Raw genomic sequence first — 21,319 nt, forward strand, 5'->3', positions numbered from 1 at the left:
AAAAGTCCACAGGAGTTAGGTCTGGGGAATGTGGTGGATACTCCACAGCACCTCTATGGCCTACCCATCTTCCTGGTAGATTTTCGTCGAGATATATCATAACACAATTTTGGTAGTGGGCTGAGGCACCATCTTGTTGAAAGTAAACTCTTCTGTCTCCATACAAGTCTCGGATGGCAGGTAAAATGGATGTCTGAAGCTTCTGAAGGTACACGTCAGCAGTAACTGTGCCGTCAAAGAAGAATGGCCCAATCAAGCCCCGGTAAGACAAACCACACCACACATTTACTCCTGGCAAATTCACGGCTTTGTCTACATGGACGTTCGGATTTTTGGTGGTCCAGTAGATGCAATTGTGGCGATTTAATGTATCATTGAGTTTGAACTGTACCTCATCAGACCACACAATCACCTCAGCAAACTCTTCATTGTTGCACACCATGTTAGTAAACCACTAACGAACTACTGACTGCAACGTGTTCAGTTGGATATTTGCACATGAATGTACGATGGATTCTCGAAGTTCATCCAATGTGCGTGGCTTTTGTCAATAAACGACGTCCTTTAGTGTTCCCCAAAGGTAAAAATCCAGAGGAGTTAGGTCTGGGAACATGATGGATACTCCACAGCACCTCTACGGCTTCAAATTTGTCTCGAATGCGACGAATTGTTAAACGTGTCGGTGGCTCTGTTTGATACTCATTTCGCCATTGCCATTGAACCTCATTAATGTTTTCATATTTAAAATACCACTTCAAAACTGACTTCCTTTCATCGAATGTAAGCCACTGGCTCCAAAAGGTTGCCAATCACAACAGTCTTTTATGTGTGTGTTCTGCCACTGCTCGGTGAGTAGATTTTTTTATCTATCCAATTAAATAATTTTATGCTCACTTAAGGAATTCTGAGTTGCAATACAGATAGTTCTACTTTTATATACTGTAGTGTATTAAGGGAAGTAAATGTTTGTATAAGGTTATATAACATAATACTTGATGTATATATTAATTATATATATGGCATGATATCACTGTTATAAATGCACAAAAAATGATGATGTCCAAGACTGTAAACTTAATATGGACAAATAAAGATTATTATTATTATTATTGGATTACAGAAGTGTCCGATACCACCAGTCTGCTTTGACCCATGACGTTATCAGTATAGCGGAAAGTGCTATTCTAAGCGTCTCCAATATGGCGCCTATGACATCACTACACACACATGGCAACAAACAAGAAAATAAATATACATAAGACAACAACATCTCCCTCTAAAAATACAATCAAACTAATGGGTCAACAACGGGATATTGGGGGTTTTAGAGTGAGGACATGCTAAATACAACAGTAAACAAAACACAATCCCAAAACACATTGGGCAGGGGGATGGGGGGAATTACAACATTCCATTCACGAAGAAAATCTACAGGAATCAGACACTTCTCTTGTTCTACATAGGTCAATCACAGCTGATGATACCAAAACACCAACACCTACAACTAAAACTACAAAAATTGGAATCGGTAAACACACACACACACACACACACACACACACACACACACACACACACACACACACACACACACCACACACACACACACACACACACACCGCCACATGTACCCATCCCTGGTCCAAGACGACGGAACTGGTCAACCTCACGTTCTCATGACAAATGCTACACTTCACAATCTCAGCAATCAGTCCAAATAACTGATAACTGGAGTAATTTTATAATGGACAGCATGTTCCCCCCCATCTCCGACTGCAACATAGCACTGTTATATTTCACCATCATATCCATACCTAACAACAGAAGCCATACAATAAATTAAATGTCTCTCAGCACTACAAACGGCAAACCAATAACACCTAATGAAATGCCAGACACATAAACAAACGAAGTTAATTGATAACTCGCTGAAAAGACTTCCAAAGCTTACATCCTAAACCACAAATCCACACATCCAACACCAAGGCTCAAATGGACCCAATACAACACATTACACTCATCACATATACACACACCGCGAGAGGGCACCATCAAACACAACAAGACAACATCTACAAACACAACCAATTCATGAACTCCGTGCTGTAATGACGTCACACACCACAACACCCTTACGTCACGGGTCAAAGCAGACGGGTGGAATTGGACGCTTCCATTGACCCATTATCATAATCATCATCAAGATACTGACTGATAAAAGACAAGCATCCCCTAAAAATTTAACTAGTATTCAGGCTGATTTCCTAGGCAGTCTACTGGACGTCACAAATTTTTATTGTTATTTCTAATTTTTCCACTTAAATTTTCACCTGCAATGTTCGAGCATAATTCATTAAGGTGTACTTGCCAAGTATGATCGTTGTCTCAGCACAGGTTGTTTGTTCCCTTAAAATGAATTGTCTGATAAACCCAAAGGGCTTCTGAAGAGCCAGTGAGGTGCATGGGAGGAAAGTCATGTTGGCTGCAGGATGCTACTTGCTATTGCCTCCATCTCGACATGACATGCACCCTCTTCTCTCTCTCCTGATTGTTCAGACTTTGTTCTGATGTTAGAACAACATCCTTTCATGACCAGCTCAACTGGCTGATGGTCTGCCATTCTGACTCGGGTGTGCCCAATTGTATTCCATAATCAAGAAAACACAATATTGTTTGAATGAATTCCTTTACTTCAGAAGTAACTCATGTCCACACGCTCATTCATCCTCACCAGAACCCACCTTCGCTTGTACAATGCTTTATTAATGATACGTTATCACTATTCTACATCCATCCTCAGCATACCCTTTTGAGATGCATGGCAATGGGAAAAAAGCACCACACTCATAACAACAATTATGTATGGTTTTATTTCTTCTGTTTAATTATTGCTGTACTTTTGATAATGTGTTCGAAGGCTCACACACATGTGGAAGAAATTTTGATACTAAAATGATTACAGTGTGATTTCATATCATATGTTGGGCAGAGAAACTAATCAGTTATAGAATGGCACACAGTATTCTCAAGTATGTTGTTTTTTATCAAATTGAATTTCATTGGTACTCATCATTTAATAAATTGATATGAATAAGCTAAAACTGTGTTCACCATTCAAACAGAAACCATTGGTGATAAGTTTCCAAATACTCTTAGTTCAAATCCTATCAAGCAGCCTGCTGCCAACTGCAGTTATTACAACACCAAAAGACAGACAAATTCACATTATTGAATAGCCAAATTTAGCTAAAGATTCACATAAAATTTTTAGGAGTATGGGTGGATGAGCATCTAAGATGGGAAAAACACGCAGAAATGCTTAACAAAACATTAAGCAAGTACTGTTACATATTAAGAGTGCTTAAAGATTGCTGCAATACTGAACAGTTTTAAGTGCTTATTATGCATACATGCATAGTCTACTGAAGTATGGAATAGTGTTCTGGGGAAATACCTCTTTTGCAGAGCAGTCTTTTAAGTTCCAAAAGAAAACTTTAAGTTTAATAAGTGATGTTGCTTACAGATCACCATGTAGAGGTACCTTTAAGGAATTAAAAATCATGACTTTACTATCTATATTTATATTTGAAAGCATATGCTTCATTAAAAACCATGAATAATGAGATCCACCATTATCAAACAAGGAACAGGGATGGCTGTCATATTGATGTGCACAGAAAATCAATGTATCAGGACAATGCTGTTTACAAACCTAATATTCTGGGCAGTGCATTGCCAGATAGCATCAGAAAAATACCACACACTAATATGTACAAAAAAGAACTAAAACATCTATTAATAAACAACAGCTTCTACAGCAATAACGAATACCTGGAATTTTGCTCAAATCTGTAAGTCTACTTCATAACTCTCTAAACAAAAATTTATAGTTATCAACCTTTCTTAGATAAAACCAAACTTGTGTCATCCATGTATGTATGAAATTATGCACTTAGCTTTTGTGCTGTATGTTACTATGTTTAGTTAACTAAAGTACTGGTAGGCCTACTTAATAGTTTCAGTAAAATCAAGCAAGGGGATTCACAAGCTTTTGTTCTATCTGTATGTACATAAGCAGAATAATGTTTTTGTTATAAAGATGTGTTGATACCAATGTTAAGGTTTTGTACATGATGTAAATATGTAATATTTTATACTGTTCTGTACTTTGTCAAGTCCAATATCATGAATGTGATAATACGGTGCTAAATAAATAAATCTTTTATCTATAGTACTTAATGCTATCTGTGCTTGTCATTAGAAGATCATTTTGTAATATATAATCATTCATCTAAAATAGTAACTGCTGGCTATCAACACAACCAACTCACAAAAATGATAAAATACATAATCTGAATGTATTTCTGGAAAGAAATAGTATATATCAAATTGATATACATAGTTTTCCCTTAGTTTCAGGAGACCAATATATACAAATCTTAGTTATAAGGGCAAAGTACATTCAGCTGAAGGGAAAAACATATCCTTCTGAACCAGTGAGAAATCAAAAATAAAACATCAGTTGTGCCACAGTAGCCTACCCATAAATCATGCCCTATAAATAACTTTCTGTCCATACAATATATTAGTACATTAAACATCATCTCGAACTATACAGATTTCTTGTTATAAACCATCTCCTGTGCCTCACATACCCATCAAAGTGTATATGCATCCTCTGTTACACTGTGTCATTCATAACGTAACGCCTCTTGCATAATAAAATTTACACCTACTTTATTTCTCCCCTCGATCGAGAAGCTAGTCTGAAGAGGTGAATGAAAAACAAATCTTAACACTGGCTTTGAGGGCTGATTAGGTCTGTATTTAGGCAGGTCCACTTGCCAAAAACAAGCTATTCAATTGCATTACTACAGGTGGCTACACTAATGCGAAATCGAATTTCTTTATAAAGCACCAACAATGCGAATACAACATTCTGAGTTCCTGTAATTAATGTTACCTGATGACAATTTTTTTCTGGGTATTTTGCATGTGATAAGTAAAATACCAACAGGAAGTCTGGAGAATAACAGTAGTACTTCAAACAAATGAGTCTTATTGTCATTCCTCCCAATGGTATATTCGGGTTTAGTATCAACTGTTCAACTTTTTTCTCCGCATTTTGTGCAGAAAAACGTGAACAACGGATGTACTGCACTATGTTGTATACCGCGCAGTCTCAAAATCAGCTGTTCGCCATTTGCAAGCTTTACGTAAAGTTTGTTTATAAATAAAGCAAAGCATTCTCGTACCGAAAGTATTTTGGTTAAGTCAACTTTTAATCTGTCATAATTTCTATGAGACGAAAATCTTCTCAAAGTTTTTGAAATGTCAAATGCGTCTATTTGCAAACGCTGAAATATTTTTACGACAGTTAGCAGACAGTCATCTTCAATCTTATTGCTTTTTTTTTTTTCTGAAGCGCATTTCATAGTTCATAATAAGTCTAAAAAGAAACAAAATTCTTGATTAATTTTTCTATCCTCGTTAGGAAAGTATTAAGAAGAGGGCATGAAAGAAATACCGTCTCTTATCTCATTGTAGAAAATACGTAGTTTAGTGACGTTTATTATGTTGGTAAAGTTTGTTGGTAGCACTACTTATTGCTGAGTGCAGGAAGTAAAGTAAATGCAGAAAAAAATGATTGTAAGGTGAAGCACTGTGAAAAATATCTCAAAATAATTATAAGGAAAAGCGGCGAATTTGGCAAGTTACTACTACGTTTTAATGTTGTGGCGAAAACACGCCGCTTTGTGTTTTTGCGAATTAGTCATGAACTTGTCGATCTGACATTAAACTTGGTAAATTTCCTTCAGTCTGCATTTATCGATGGGATTTTTGTGGCTTTCGAGAGACTTGTATAATTATTTGTGTATGCATAGACAGTCTTTTTAAAATCCCCGTTCTTATTATTGTGTTACTTCAACACGACAATGGTAATTGCTTTCAGTGCACTGTGCTGTGTGCGCGACTCGATGTGATGTCAGTGTTATTTACTGTAAAGGGCCGAACACCAGTGACATCATGTTAACAATCAGAAGAAACATAATCTGATACAGGTGCGATACTTTGTAGAGCTTTGGTAATGCATGTGTGTATTGTTGTTAGATTTTGTTACTGTAATCAGTTTATAATTTTTGCCCTAAATTAAACATTACTTATCCGTTGTTCTTATGCACAGAATTGTGGAAAGGTATATTTGAATAGTACTATCGAAAATATTGTAATGTTTACAAAACAAACCTATTCGCAGTATGCATTATGATCCTGTTAATCCTTGGTGAATTCTTAGCAGCTAGAGCCCAGTATGACATGAGATATTTGAGGGAACGTGCGATGATTCAGTTTATATGTAACAGTTACGATCAAGTGTAAGATAAATGATAAAAAGACAAGCGCTATGAATGCAAACAAGAACTTCGTTACTGTGGGGAGGCTCTCCAGAATTTCATTAGTGGAAAAACATAAAAAGGAATAGTGAAAAAGATTCTGCAGACAGCTTTACTATATGCATTCTGATTTGTTACTCCGCACGAGGTATGCTGGGAGCAAAGGAATAGACAGAATCCCTTATGGTTATTTGAAACATCCAGAGTATGGACATAAAGTTAAGACTTTGTGTGTAGTGCTACTTTCTCCTGAATTTAACTATTTAGTAATGTAAATGTCTTGCAGTCTTCATCTGTTACAGCCAGAATAATTAATTCCTTACAACTCTCCTGTGATATCACTAGACCACCATAGCTGTGTTCTGTCTCAACACATAATTGTCTGTCACCCCATATTCTATCTTGCTATACTGTGTTTATTGTAAATTGGGCAATTGCTAGAGGGGGTGGCATGGAGTGGCAGAAGCAAGCTTGGGTCCCATGGAAACTGTCACAGGATGAGATGCCATGCAAGGGGGCAAGCCATGCTTTCATTCCACAGTGCAGGCATTTTAATCTGTGTTGCATATTTCTGCAAAACCGAAAGTCACACCCAGAAATACAAATGTTTCAAATGTTCACAAACGAAACTGGAAAAGTTGACATGATTTAATAAACATTGTAACTGCAACAGTTATGTACACTTCTCACAAGGAAAGGGAAAAGTATAAAAGAGAGTGAAGTACAACACAGTAACACAAGAAAACAAGGCATCTTCACACACTACTGTCAATTAGCTAACCAACAAAAAGTTGACAGGAAACATCTTCACTTTGAAACAGAGGTTTCAAATGAGAACACTTATTCCTAACCTGAGCAAAGTCTGATTTTTTTGTTGTCTTATATATCACTCTTTTATGGATATGCAAATAGTGAGCACACTTCACTCTCCTGTGTCCCCAGTCGGAAGACATTTCAAACAGTCCTTTTCACAAAATACACTGCAACTGTGTCGACTGGCAAATTCCTTACGAAAACACAGAACTCACTGGATGGTCTCCGATTTCTTAGAAGCCTCTTCAGTAAACAAATTAGCACTGACCAACTACAAAACAGAAACCTACAACGAACAACCATGACAAAGAAACTGACAAGAAACTGCAACAAAGTGAAAGAAAAATCTGCAACAATGAAAGTGAAAAGAAATAACTGCAATAATGAAACTGATAGGAAATAACTGTAACAAAGACAATAGAAATAAACATTGTAACAAAGAAATTATTAAGAAACAACTTCAGTGAAGACATACATTACCCTTGAATGTTAAAAAAATGATTTTTTTTTTTTAATAAAGCCTGTCCAACTTAAAAGTGGAAGCTCTCCTTTACAGAGAATATACATGGTACTAATCAACAGAAAAAAATCTAACTTTTCTGGATTGGCATTTTTGAAAGAAAAAAAAAAATCTGTAAATTATTAAAAAAAAAATCAAAAGGTGACAGTAAAAGAACTTTGACAGGTATGTCCAAACGGAGGATACCATTGTAATGATAAAGCAATTATCTTTCAAATTAAAAAAAAATCTCTAATAAAATATCTAGAACTGTTACAGAGATACACGATTTTAAAATTTTTCCAAAATTTGCGTCTTCAAAATGGTGTTCGCAGTGTTATCTTTGGGCAGGAATTTTTTTGGAGAAAGCAAAAAAATACATGTTTCTTACTTACTCCTGAGTTTAAGTATATGCTAAATTTAATAACATCTGAGACTATGAAGGTAACCCCCCCCTCCCCCTGCCTGACACAGTGTTATCTTTGGAGGCCTGTATCTTTGGGCAGGAATTTTTTTTAGAGAAAACAAAAAAATACATGTTTCTTACTTACTCCTGAATTTTAACAGATGCTAAATTCATTAACATCCGAGACTGTCAAGGTAACCCCCCCCCCCCCCCTACCTGAAGTGATTTGGATTATGCCCTATGAAAATTACATAGATTGAGCTCTGAAAAAATGTAAAGTTGCCTGGTATACAATGACACAAGAATCCACTTCTACCTGAACTAAAGACGTCCTCATTGAACCAGAAGAGCTTATTAAATGCTTTACTACAGTAGTATAGGAATGAAGTTCTAAATTAACCAACGGCACACACCAGAATCTGATATTCTTGTTGATCAGCTTCATAGAGAACATGAATTCTGTTGCCATCTTGCCATACCCATAGCTATAGTAAACGCTGTTTTTTTAAAATTGTGTGACTAGAAAAGCATGAACTCCTGCTGACTGTGTAACTACACAATAAAAGGGACAGTACACTTATTTGCAAACCCTTGTTTTTATTATGAATAAATGCCTTGAATTTGGAGTTTTCCCAGACCAGCTCAAAATTTCAAAAGTTGTTCCTACATACAAAAGGGGAAAAGCATCTCTCTAAGAACTACAGGCCAGTGTCTATTGTTACAATCGTTTCCAATGTATTTGAAGCAATTTTTCACATGTAGCGTAGTAATTACTTTGAAAAATGCAACCTTCTTTGTAGCAGATAGTATGACTTTCAACAAGGAAAAAGTATCACTTCTGCAGTCCTGGAAATTGTTAACTGCATTTGAAAATAAGATTGTGATCTCTCTTGAGCTATGCAATTTGAGTATGGTTTTTACTGTATCCCCTGACATTGTACTAACCAAATTGCAGTATTATGAGTAAATAATATAGCATTATAAGTAATTAATTCTTATCTAAATAACAGGAGGCAATTTGCGTCAATTCAAAATAAGTTTTCTTCCTTGAAGAAAGTCACATCTGGTGTGCCTCAGGGCTCTGTCCTTGGATTGTTCTTCTTCTTTGTTGCAATTAACATTTTGCCACGTTATGTTGGGCTGCAGTCAGTTTTCTGCATTAGTAACCACAGATCGAGATAGGATAAGGTTATGCTAGGTATCACGGGACAAACTCTCCTCAACACTAAACTAGTTCACATCTAATAAACTACTGTGTACCCCAGAGAAAACTCAACATCAGTTACTGGGACTAGCTGAACCCATAGAAGCAAATTGTGTAGAACTACCTGGAATAAATATTGATTCCAAACTAAACTGGAAACCCTTTTTAATTTTCATTTTCATCTACTTCTTTGTCCCTTTCTATAATACTGCCTGCAAGCTCATTTCTGTCATTTATATTTATTCCAACTTCAACTTTCCTTTCTTTCCATAGTACTACGCTGCCATCTGAGTCATTCATACAGCTGCTTCTGTTTACTCCGCTGGTCTCCTGATTTTCCTATCATTGGAAGCTATCTATTCCCTAATTGTGCATGCTTCTACACCCTTGCATTTCTCACCTAGCAATTCCCGCTTTGCCGTTTTGCACTTTTTAGAAATATGTAGGGCAATTTCATCCCAAATCATACGGGTCAAGGGAGAATGTCTCACATCACTATTTCAGGGTTTGCTGGGGGAAAAAAGTTGAAGTTCCATGATACCTCTCCAAAACTACAATATTTTGATTTTCTGATGATTTGTTAAAATGCTACAGACACCTCTGAATGAGAGTATTTGTGGAAATGTTGTAACAAAAGGGAAAATTGAAAAATCATGAAAACAAACCAAAAGTGATAGAGGCCTGAATTTATTTTCAATAAATACCTTATTCCCAATACTATGAGGCATGATTAATACATACACATTTCTGCAAATTTCAAAATTATGTTTTGAAATTATAAATAGCTACAAGATGTTAACTGTCTTGGGAAATGGTAAAGTGGAAGAACTGCAAACAGTCAGCTATGACATTAATGCATTAAATTCTTAAATTGTCAAAATATTTGTACATAAAGATGAAATAATCTGAAATTTTTTGTTATTTAGAAATTATTTTCTCCAAAACCCCCATCCTAAATGTTCTAAAAATTTCATGGCAGGTTAGTTGGCCATTTTACTTAGGAAATGTACAATCAGAGTGGGCAATACTTCTCTGTACAAAATGAGAGAAATTTTTTAGGTAGACCTAGCTCAACTCTCAAGTGTCATGGACACTTGAATGTTTAAATTGATCACTAATTGTAAGTAAATGTCATGCAAAACTGGTATTTCTGAATCAAAATAATTATTTTATAATAATATAAGTGAGTGGGAAGACAATTCATAATTTCGTTTGAAAGCATTTTATAACAAAAATTAGATATTCTATAAAACATTTATACCCATTTTTCTTTTATGCCATTATTCACAATTCACAAATTATTATTGTCTTTTGATTTTACTTCTTCAAGACTTCCCATGAATTAAAATTACCTGCAGTGTAACAATCCACACTGCACTGTTGAAAAGAGTGGTTTTTCTTCTTCTTCTTCTTCTTTTATAAAACAGCCAAGCTGAATTTTCACACGGGCAAGGATAATCCAACAAGAGTGGTACTTGGGAAATGGGAACTGCACACTGATCTTTTGATGATGACCATTTGAAAGCATTAGCAGAACCTTGAGGTGTCATAAAGGAGATGGTTATATGTTGCAGCTCATGAGACACTTATTATCTGTCCCGTCCACCACTGATTGTCATACAAGCACGAAATCAAGTGTCTCACTACAAAATCTTCTGATGTATACTGTGGTCTCTGCATTTCACACACAGTAACAGGCTGCATTTTGTAGAGAACAGTAATCGCAATGTATGTGGCATTCCAGGTTGCAACCCAGTAGTGACTTGATTGAATTCCTACCACAGGCTTCATAGCAGACCACTCTTCTTTTTTCCTTTTAAATGGAATTCCCTTAATGTACTTTCATTTAGAATTAAGAGTTTCATGCTTGTTACTAAAACATGTGTGTTTGTGTACAAATCCAATAGCACCTCTTATATCATCAATAGCTTCATGCTGGAGATTAAATCTTGTTGCAAGATGTTTCCAGAGACCTTCTACCCCATCACATGCACTTTTTCCATGACCTGTTGCTAAAAATACCCTTTTTTTTCTTAATTCCTGTACTACAATGTTGACGAAGCTCGTAAAACTGAAAGCGGTTTTTAAACCGAGATGCTGCACCATCAATGCATGGCCTCTAGATGCTACGTCATCAGTTATCATGCTGACAGCATAGCATGCATGTGCACTGTCATGAACGATATCATCACTGACAATAGCAAAACAGTGTTATGTTACAAGAAAGTGAGCAACACATGTCGCTATTGATATCTGTGATGTGTGCCAGTGATTAACTTTGAATTTCGTTCTGCAAAGCAACAGGTCAGTTCTCAGCAAAGTCGAAATGAAGAACTGATGTGTCAGTACTCTGTGATGTGGCTGATTTTACTTCTTCCATAGCCTGTCTCTGAATCCTCGGAATATGATTGTGAGCTATTCTTTTCATGACCCAACACCTAACCTCTGTAACAAACTTCTCTGGCTCTACAGTCTTCTTCCCCAACTCTCCTCCCTCCCACAATGCATAGGTTATGTTATTGTCAGTATCCTGAAGGTGTAATGTTTCAACAGTCATCACTTGAGCACCAGGACACATTTCACACTCCTGCAACCAACCATGTCCATCTCTGTATACTTCTTTCCTGTGACACTGCTCATGGCAAAACAAACAAATTTCAAATTAGTGCAGTAAATATATGTGCATACTTCCTTCACTGTCATTTTACCCATTTTGGTCTTAAGGAGTAGAATTTTGTGAGACCAATTTTTAATTTCGGGTTCTCCTTTTTCATTAGGAGATTGGTTCTCTTATTGATCTTGTCATATATCTTTTTACCTTTTTAACTTTTTCACCATTTTCACTGACTGGTAACCCAGCCTGGTTAGGACATCGCCTGCTGCAATCTTTGTCATCACTTACTTAATACTCCCCAGCAACAGTAAGGTTGTCATCTTGCAACAAATTCATACAGCAAGAATCTGGGCATGCCCAAATACCTTTTTCATTCTTTATTTTATGAGCTTTTGAAATCAAATAATGTGAGGAAGTGGGTATGCATTTCTGTATCCGCTGCTTAGAGTAGCTACCCGTTATCAGTGACAGTAACTGTACCTTCTCAGTATAGGTGGCTGTTGAGATAGCAGTATTAAGGTTTTGAAACTGTGCATCACATTTTGTGCACACATCACTTATCTCAGGTTCTGCACCAAGTGCATCTACATTATACATTTCACAAAGTTTTGAAGATGTTGCTCGTGGGAAAGTTGTTTCAGTTTCTTCCACTTTTGTTTTTACAAACTGTTTTTCTCTTACGTGTCTTACCTTTCGTGGGCATTTAAAGGGAGTATATGGTAGGGGCTACAGCAGAAATGCCAACATTCAGTTTATCAGCTACTCCACACCCAGGAATATAAACATCTGCACTGTCTTCAGTTTCACAGTCGGGTGATGCTGATCGTTCAGTTGGGTTTCCCTAAATTTCTTCTTGTAGTGAGTGTAACAATTCTTGCACAATAGATGTGATGTCATATCGTTACTTGAGGACCAGAAAATTTCTGCAATACCTCTGACATATTTCCAACAAATGTGAAGTGTTTTTTCACTTTTCTGAGACATCACCCTCTTGTGTCTTTTTTCATAGTCACTCTTTCACTACTTTATTTCCTCACTGACATTGTATCTAAGAAAAAGTTCAAACCAAACACATAATGCGATGCAGAATGGTTTATGTGCAAGTTCTCACTCTATTGTTGTAAATAGAAGAGTGCTGGAAACAGTGTTGCCAACATGCATATTTTACACAAGAAATTCAGTGATGCAAAATACACAGAATGTTGAAAAATTTTTAAAACTTTGCACAGAAAAATTTTGCCCACGGCCTTTGCAGCGGCTACTAACATATTAATCAAACAATATTTTGTGTAATTCTCAAAAGGTTTTGGATGGGGATTTTCGAGTAAATAATTTGTAAAAATGCAATTTTTTACATTTTTAGTAATAAATATGTGTGTAATACAGATAGCTGGAGCAGAGAAGATATTGTTCATAATTACATTTATTTTGTTTTAAGAGTCATTTACAAAATATACAGTTTTCAAAGGGTCGGACCATTTACATAAATTAAGATAAAACAAAAATAGTTTATTTCGTAACACTTATGATATAGAAGTCTGATATATATTTTTTCCAGAATTGACATGACCTGCGTGATTTGAGATGAAATCACCCTGTATTCCCTTTTGTCTGCTTCATTTGCTGAATTTTTGTGTGTTCTTCTTTCATCAGTTCTATTCAGTATCTCTTGCATTATCCAGGGGTTACCCCTCGTCCTTGTCTTTTTGCCTATTTCATCCTTAGCTGCCTTTCCTATTTTGTCTCTGAAGGCTGCGTCTTCTGTTGTTTTTACTCCTGAACAGTCAGTTGTTGCCAAATGCTCTCCTTGAAACTGTCAACAACCTCTGGTTCTTTCAATGTGTCCATGTACCATCTAATTAATTTCTTGCCTTTTTGTGATTTCTTCAGTTTGAACCTGCAGTTAATAACCAAAAAATTATGGCCAGATACCACTTCTGCAACTGGAAAAGTTTTGCAGTTTAAACTCTGGTTCTGAAATCTATTTGAAATCTTGTGCAGTCTCCAGGTCTTTTCCAAATATGCAAACTTCTTTCAAGATTTTAAACCAAGTAAGAGCGATGATTACATTATTATCATCATCATTTGGTTACCTGTCTTTCAGCAGGTTTAGACAATTCTCTCTCCTCTGATTTCATCTTCATTCTTTGGTACCCTTCTTGTGGTTTACAGATTTTATCCAGCATTTGGTATCTTCTTCTACCCTTCCCTCACTTCTCTAAAATAAAACCTTCAGTTGCCTCTACTAGAAGGTAATTTTGTCTAAATTTATATCCTAACCAGCTTAGCTTCCTGTTCTTCAGTGTTAGAAACATCCTCCAGTCTTCTCCAACTCTTCTCAGCACTTCCTCATTCCTGACTTTGAAAGTCCAGCATATCTGAATCATTCTGCACCATACCTGCATTTCACAAACTTCGATTCTCCTGATGTCCTGCATTCTCAATGTCCATGATTCTGTTCTGTGCATGAGCAAGCCCCATATCAGGAATTTCACTAGTCACTTCCTTAGTTCTGTGTTAAAACAACTAGCTAAGAGTCTTTGCTGCTTCAAGCCCCATATCAGAAATTTAACTAGTCACTTCCTTAGTTTTATGTTAAAACAATAGCTAAGAGTCTTTGCCGCTTTTGCCAGTGCCATTCTCACTTTGATGTCTTTTTCAGAATGTGTATCTTCTCTAATACAACTTCCCAAATACTTGAATCTTCTCATGTGTTCTATTGTTGCTGGCCCTAAATTATACTTTGCCTGTTTTTCTTTAAGCGTATAACCACGCCTTCCATTTTTTCATACTGTATACTTCACAGCCTTCATCAGGTCACTAATCTTTCAAATCTTCATTTTCTGCAGCAATCACTTTGTCATCTGCAAATCTTATGCATTCTATTTTCTGTCCATCTATCCAGATGCTTCTTTTTCCCATGCAAACTATTTTTCACCGTTTCCTCTAAATGAATCTTGAATAGGATCAGTGAGAGATAACAACCCTGTCTGATCTCTCTCTTGATCGTTCTGTCTTCTGAGGTCCCATTTACTTTTCATAACCTTGCCTTCCTCGTCAAGGACAGGTTTGCAATCGGTCTTCTCTCCATCCACTTTACTCCCTTCCTCTTCAAAACATCCATCAGCTTATCCCACAGCATCCTCTCAAAGGCATTTTCGAAGTCTGTGATGGCCACAAATACTTCTTGGCCCTTTTTTAAAATATATGTTTCATGAATAGTTCTTAGAAGTCCAATGGGATCTCGTGTCCCTTTTCCCCTTCTGAAACCACGTTCCTCCTCTCCAAAGTGCTTCTTCTAGCGTCCTGTGCAGCCCTCTATTCGAAACTCAAACAAGAGCTTACAATGCCTGTGGTATTAGGCTGATAGTCTTGTGTTCTTCACACTTTTCACAATTCTTATGGATATAAGGAAGTCCTGTACAAAATTCTACTCGTCTTCACTACTCCCTCCTCCATTCCTTTCCCTCAGTCCATGTTCTGCTACTACTTTTCCATTTCTTTCTTTTTCTGCTGTTTAATTCCAGTCTACCATCACAATTAAATGTTCACCTCCCTTGACTGTTTGAATAATTTCTTTTATCTCATCTTACTTTCTTTCAATCTCATCATCTGCAGAGCTGATTGGCATAAGAACATGTAGTTTTGTAGTGAGTGTTGGCTTGATTTCTATCTTGGCTGTGATAATGCATCCACTGTACAGTTGATAGAAACTTACCCACAATCTTGTTTTCTTATACATTATTAGACCTCATGTTGTGTTGCCCCTATTTGATTTTGTGTTTGTAACTTTCTACATACTTGGTTAGAAGGTATGTTATGTCTGCCACTGCAGTAGGTTCTGCTATATCTAACATCAACCTACACATTTCCTTTTTTAAATTCTGTAGCTTGTCAACCTGAATAAGGGCTCCAACATTCCACACTCCGACCCCTGCAATAGTAGTTTTGTTTTTCTTGATGATGATATCCATGCCCTGAGACCCGAATGGGCTATTATTTTACCTCTGGACTATTTTTACAAAGAGGATGCCAGAAGCTAGGTATTAATTCATACAATAAAGCTGCAAACCCCCAAGAAAAAAATAAGAGCTATAGTTTCATCTTACTTTTAGCCGTTCCTAGTACTAGCACAGCAATATCATGTTGGCTAATGTTACAAGGCCAGATCCATCAGTCATCCAAACTGATGCCCAGCCAGCTACTGAAAAGGTTTCCACCCTACTTCAGGAACCTTATGTTAGTGTGGCTTCTCTACCGATACCTGTCCATTGTGATTGCACTTGCAGTACCATTAGCTGTATCATTGAGGCACACAAACTGGCCCACCTTGCGAGGCTCCATGGTTTTTTAATAACCTTACACATATAAACTTAGTTCCGAGTGTGACCACATGCTGTAGATTCACCTGTGCATATATCTGTGTCTGCATTTATCCTTCAGTAAGAGTGGAGATCACTCCAGGGTCATTGGCATGGTAAATGTAGACTCATTTCCATGCCAACCTTGGCTGATAACAAACAATGGAAATTCCACATAGGAATATAAACAATGTAGGAAAAGATGGGCTGTTATCACTATAAAGACGACACGCAATGTTGCAGACAGGCACTATTAAGACACTTACATAAAGCTTTCGGCCACAGCTTTCATCAGCAATAGAGAAACAAAGAATCACACACCATGCGCGAGATGTGCTTGTTTGTGTGTATGTGTGTGTGTGTGTGTGTGTGTGTGTGTTTTGTGTGTGTGTGTGTGTGTGTGTGTGTGTTTGATTGTTTCTCTGTTTCTCCTTTGCTGATGAAGGCTATGGCCGAAAGCTTTGTGTAAGTGTTTTTAAGTGTTTTTTAATTGTGCCTGTCTGCAACTTAACATGTCTTTCTTTATGGTAAGTGGCAGTCTATCCTTTCCTAAGTCGTTGACTTATAACTGTGCAGTCTGGCTCTTATAGCAACAATCATCTTATGCTAACATTTCTTTATCCACTTCCTTATCTCCTGAAGTTGTTTGTTATTGTAAAATTTATTTGATTATAGATTTTCTTCTGGTGTTTAATGTGTCACGGCAGGTATTGGAACATGCCCTCAGAGTTAAAATTAATGCAATTTGATATGTTAGTAACTTCCTGATGAATGTTTCTGTTGATTAGTTTAATCATAATCTAATCATATACCCTGATTTTTTTTATTATATATTCTTACAGGAATTGTGGTCACCTTTTGGGTGAATGTGTTAACTGCTTCATATATGTTGTTGTTGTGGTCTTCAGTCCTGAGACTGGTTTGATGCAGCTCTCCATGCTACCCTATCCTGTGCAAGCTTCTTCATCTCCCAGTACTTACTGCAGCCTACATCCTTCTGAATCTGCTTAGTATATTCATCTCTTGGTCTCCCTCTACGATTTTTACCCTCCACGCTGCCCTCCAATGCTACATTTGTGATCCCTTGATGCCTCATAACATGTCCTACAAACCGGTCCCTTCTTCTTGTCAAGTTGTGCCACAAACTCCTCTTCTCCCCAATTCTATTCAATACCTCCTCATTAATTATGAGATCTACCCATCTAATCTGCAGCATTCTTCTGTAGCACCACATTTCGAAAGCTTCTATTCTCTTCTTGTCCAAACTATTTATCGTCCGTGTTTCACTTCCATACATGGCTACACGCCATACAAATACTTTCAGAAATGACTTCCTGACACTTAAATCAATACTCGATGTTAACAAATTTCTCTTCTTCAGAAACGCTTTCCTGGTCATAGACAATCTACATTTTATATTTTCTCTACTTCGACCATCATCAGTTATTTTGCTCCCCAAATAGCAATACTCATTTACTACTTTAAGTGTCTCATTTACTAATCTAATTCCCTCAGCATCACCCGACTTAATTCGACTACATTCCATGATCCTCGTTTTGCTTTTGTTGATGTTCATCTTATATTCTCCTTTCAAGACACTGTCCATTCCGTTCAACTGCTCTTCCAAGTCCTTTGCTGTCTCTGACAGAATTACAATGTCATCGGCGAACCTCAAAGTTTTTATTTCTTCTCCATGAATTTTAATACCTACTCCAAATTTTTCTTTTATTTCCTTCACTGCTTGCTCAATATACAGATAGAATAACATCAGGGAGAGGCTACAACCCTGTCTCACTCCCTTCCCAACTGGTGCTTCCCTTTCATGGCCCTCGACTCTTATAACTGCCATCTGCTCTCTGTACAAATTGTAAATAGCCTTTTGCTCCTTGTATTTTACCCCTGCCAACTTCAGAATTTGAAAGAGAGTATTCCAATCAACATTGTCAAAAGCTTTCTCTAGGTCTACAAATGCTAGAAACGTAGGTTTGCCTTTCCTTAATCTAGCTTCTAAGATAAGTCGTAAAGTCAGTATTGCCTCATGTGTTCCAATATTTCTACAGAATGCAAACTGATCTTCCCCGAGGTCGGCTTCTACCGGTGCTTCATGTATAAAACACCCTTAATATTTTTATTTTGTCAAATTTGAAGATAATCTGTTACACCATTTACTTAGAGTATGACCTGCTCATTATGTTGGTAGGAATTAAATTTATGTTGATTACAGGAACTTTGTGAGTGATGTTTTAGTGAGTTGAGTGGTAGCAGCCAGCTGAAAGCCAATTGCAGTTTTTCCTCAAGTACTGTACACTCACTGTGTTGCCTGTTAGACACTGTACATGCAGAGCCTTGTGAGATGAAGCTGCATTCTGACTGGCAATGCTGCCCCTTGCCCTTGCAGTTGGTGAATTACAATGTTATTTTATTCAAGCTGTAGGTCTACTAACTAGAAGTCTTCACACTTGTTGTGAAGAATGTTTGCAGTTAGAAGTTGTAAATTGTTAATTTTGTAACTTGCTCATGGTATTCTGAATTTTGAGACTAGGCCTATATGTTTTACAAAGCTAGCAAAGCTTCTTTGTAGACTTTGTTTCATGGCTTTCACTACACCAACTAGAAATTTTGCCTAAGTCATCTTATATCATGCTACAGTCTCTCAATGATGACATCTTCCTGTACTTCACAATGTCATCATCAGACAGCCCCAGATTGCTGCTCACTCTGTCTGTCCGATCTTTCGTTTGTACAGAGAATAAGAATGGTCATTCACACTTCGCTGGGGCACTCTTAATGATACTCAACTCTCTGATTAACACTTGCCCTTGAAGACAGTGTACTGGGTTCTACTACTTAAGAAGTCTTCGAGCCACTCACATATCTGGGAACCTATTCGATGCACTCATACCTCAGTTTACACTCTGCAGTGGGGGACTCTGTCAAACGCTTTCCGAAAACGGAGGCATTTGGAATCTGCCTGTTCCCCTTCTTACATGGTTCAGAGAATATGTGAGAAAAGGGCAGGTTGAGATTCAGATGTATGATGCTTTCTAAATCAGTGCTGATTTGTAGATGGAATCTTTTCCATCTCAAGGAAATTTATAGTATTCAAACTGAGCAAATGTTAAGAATACTGCAACAACCCAATGCTAATGATATTGGTCTTTAATTTTGCAGGTCTTTTATTCTTACAGAAGTCACCTGCACTTTTTTCCTATCACTTCGGACTTTGTTGTGGGTGAGAGATTCGTGATAAATGTAAGTTAAGTAAGGGGGTCAAGGCCATAGAGTACTCTCTGTGAAACTGAATTGAGATTCCGTGTGGACCTGGTGACTTACTTGTTTCCAACATTTCATTTGCCCTTCTATGCCAAGGATTCCTATTACTGTTCTCTGTAAGGAGATCTGTATGACTGTCAAACAACAGTATGTTCGTACAATCCTCCTGCGTGGATGATTTCTTAAACACAGAATTTAAAACTTTGCTTTTCCTTATTCTGTTTTATATTGCCACAGCAGATTGGTCAATAAGTGACTAGATAGAAGCCTTTGATTTGCTAAGGGATTTTACATAGGACCGGAATTTTCTTGACAAGCTCTTTTGCTTAGGTATGAAAATGGAAGTTGTATGCTTTGTGCATTGATCTTTTTACAAATTCACAAATTTCTAATAGCTATTGTCCGTCATCACACATGTATTCTTTTTTGAACCAATAGTGCAACATTCTCTGATTCCTAAGCATCCTTCAAATTTTGTTCTTAAACAACAGTGGATATTTTCTGTCCTTAATCCACTCACTCAGAACATACTTCTCCCAAGTGCATTAGTGGGATGTTAAAAACTGTTTATCTGCTCTTTTCTGCAAAAATACTCTCATTGCCTTCTTGAAACATTCTAACTTTGTAGCCATTAATTCCTTTCTTGGAAAGGAAAGTTGAATTGGTTGGGGAAGGTTGAAAAGGAAGGTGAGCCCCTACGTCATCATAACTGCAGTTGGGTCCTGGTCATCTTGGGGTCTGAGTCACCTACCCTTCTTTTGTAACCTTTCCAGCCTACCCCTTTCTCCTCCCTGAGGAAGGAATTAACATTTCCTTAAAGCTGTGATAGTGTCATCTACTTTTTCTTTTATATGTGTCTATTGGCATTACTAAATATTTCATATCTTGAAAGTAAGAACTGGTCAACAAGTCTTTCTCACTAGTAAACTGTAGATACTTCATTACCTTTCAAGTTTGGAGTGCAGGCTTAAGTTTTGGACCCCTAGTCTCACAAATCTTGTTGGCTGATTTTTTTTTTTTTCCCCTTTATTTACGTAATACTTTTTGAAACACTCTATGATTGGCATGCCTTTCTCTGAATGAGAGCTCACTCATACCTGTGTTTCAGAAATCTGATTTTTCCTTCAAGTGAGCTTTTAATAGGCCCATATAAAAATCCTTTTTGTTTCTTGTTTTATTTCTCTAATTGTAAAATTAACTTTTCTAATGTGGTGTATATGAACAAGTGGAAGTAGTATAAAAATTGAAACACTCTTTCAACTATTAGTTTGTCACTGTGAGATATTTGTCAACTTCAGAATTGTAAGAAATGTCTAAATCAGTGTCCATGAGCATAGCAAGGATGCCCTCGTCTGTAACTTTATTTATTTATTTGGAACTTATTTTCACTCACTTTTCTGGTATGATATTGTACAACAATCATGAAAACCAAACCTTTAAGTGATTATAGTAAATTAACATAAAACATGCATGCCACTCTCCTCTCTACAACTTAACTTTATCAACAATATTAGGAAAAGGATAGATTGCTACTCACCATAAAGATGACCCATTGAATTGCGGACAAGCACAACAAAAAGACTGTAAAATATTATAACTTTTGGCCAAAGCCTTTTTCAGCAAAGAACATATACAAACATTCACACAAGCAAGCACACCTCATGTATTCATGACTGCTACCACCAGCAGCTCCGATTAGAATGATTCCGGTTGGATCTACCGCTGGTAGCGATCATATGCGCATGAGATGAGCTTGA

At 36.9% G+C, this 21,319-nt stretch overlaps 2 protein-coding genes across 8 annotated transcripts in view; one reads left to right on the forward strand and one right to left on the reverse strand.

Moving 5' to 3' along the window:
• The window catches only part of LOC126263136 (pyruvate dehydrogenase phosphatase regulatory subunit, mitochondrial-like), a 175,994-nt gene extending 170,445 nt beyond the window's left edge, over positions 1 to 5,549 (reverse strand). For 2 of the 4 annotated variants that reach the window (XR_007546847.1, XM_049960160.1), the window contains exon 1: positions 4,964 to 5,216. The gene's annotated coding sequence lies outside the window, so the exon portion shown is untranslated. Of the gene's footprint in view, positions 1 to 4,736; positions 4,838 to 4,963; positions 5,217 to 5,527 lie in introns of those variants that run through there. The other 2 variants (XM_049960162.1, XM_049960161.1) reach the window with 2 other exon arrangements.
• The window catches only part of LOC126263138 (low-density lipoprotein receptor-related protein 12-like), a 105,431-nt gene continuing 89,656 nt past the window's right edge, over positions 5,545 to 21,319 (forward strand). For 2 of the 4 annotated variants that reach the window (XM_049960164.1, XM_049960167.1), the window contains exons 1-2: positions 5,588 to 5,804; positions 5,954 to 6,062. The gene's annotated coding sequence lies outside the window, so the exon portion shown is untranslated. Of the gene's footprint in view, positions 5,805 to 5,953; positions 6,063 to 21,319 lie in introns of all 4 variants that reach the window. The other 2 variants (XM_049960166.1, XM_049960168.1) reach the window with 2 other exon arrangements.

This window comes from Schistocerca nitens, chromosome 6 (assembly GCF_023898315.1).
Source record: "Schistocerca nitens isolate TAMUIC-IGC-003100 chromosome 6, iqSchNite1.1, whole genome shotgun sequence".
NCBI lineage: Eukaryota > Metazoa > Arthropoda > Insecta > Orthoptera > Acrididae > Schistocerca > Schistocerca nitens.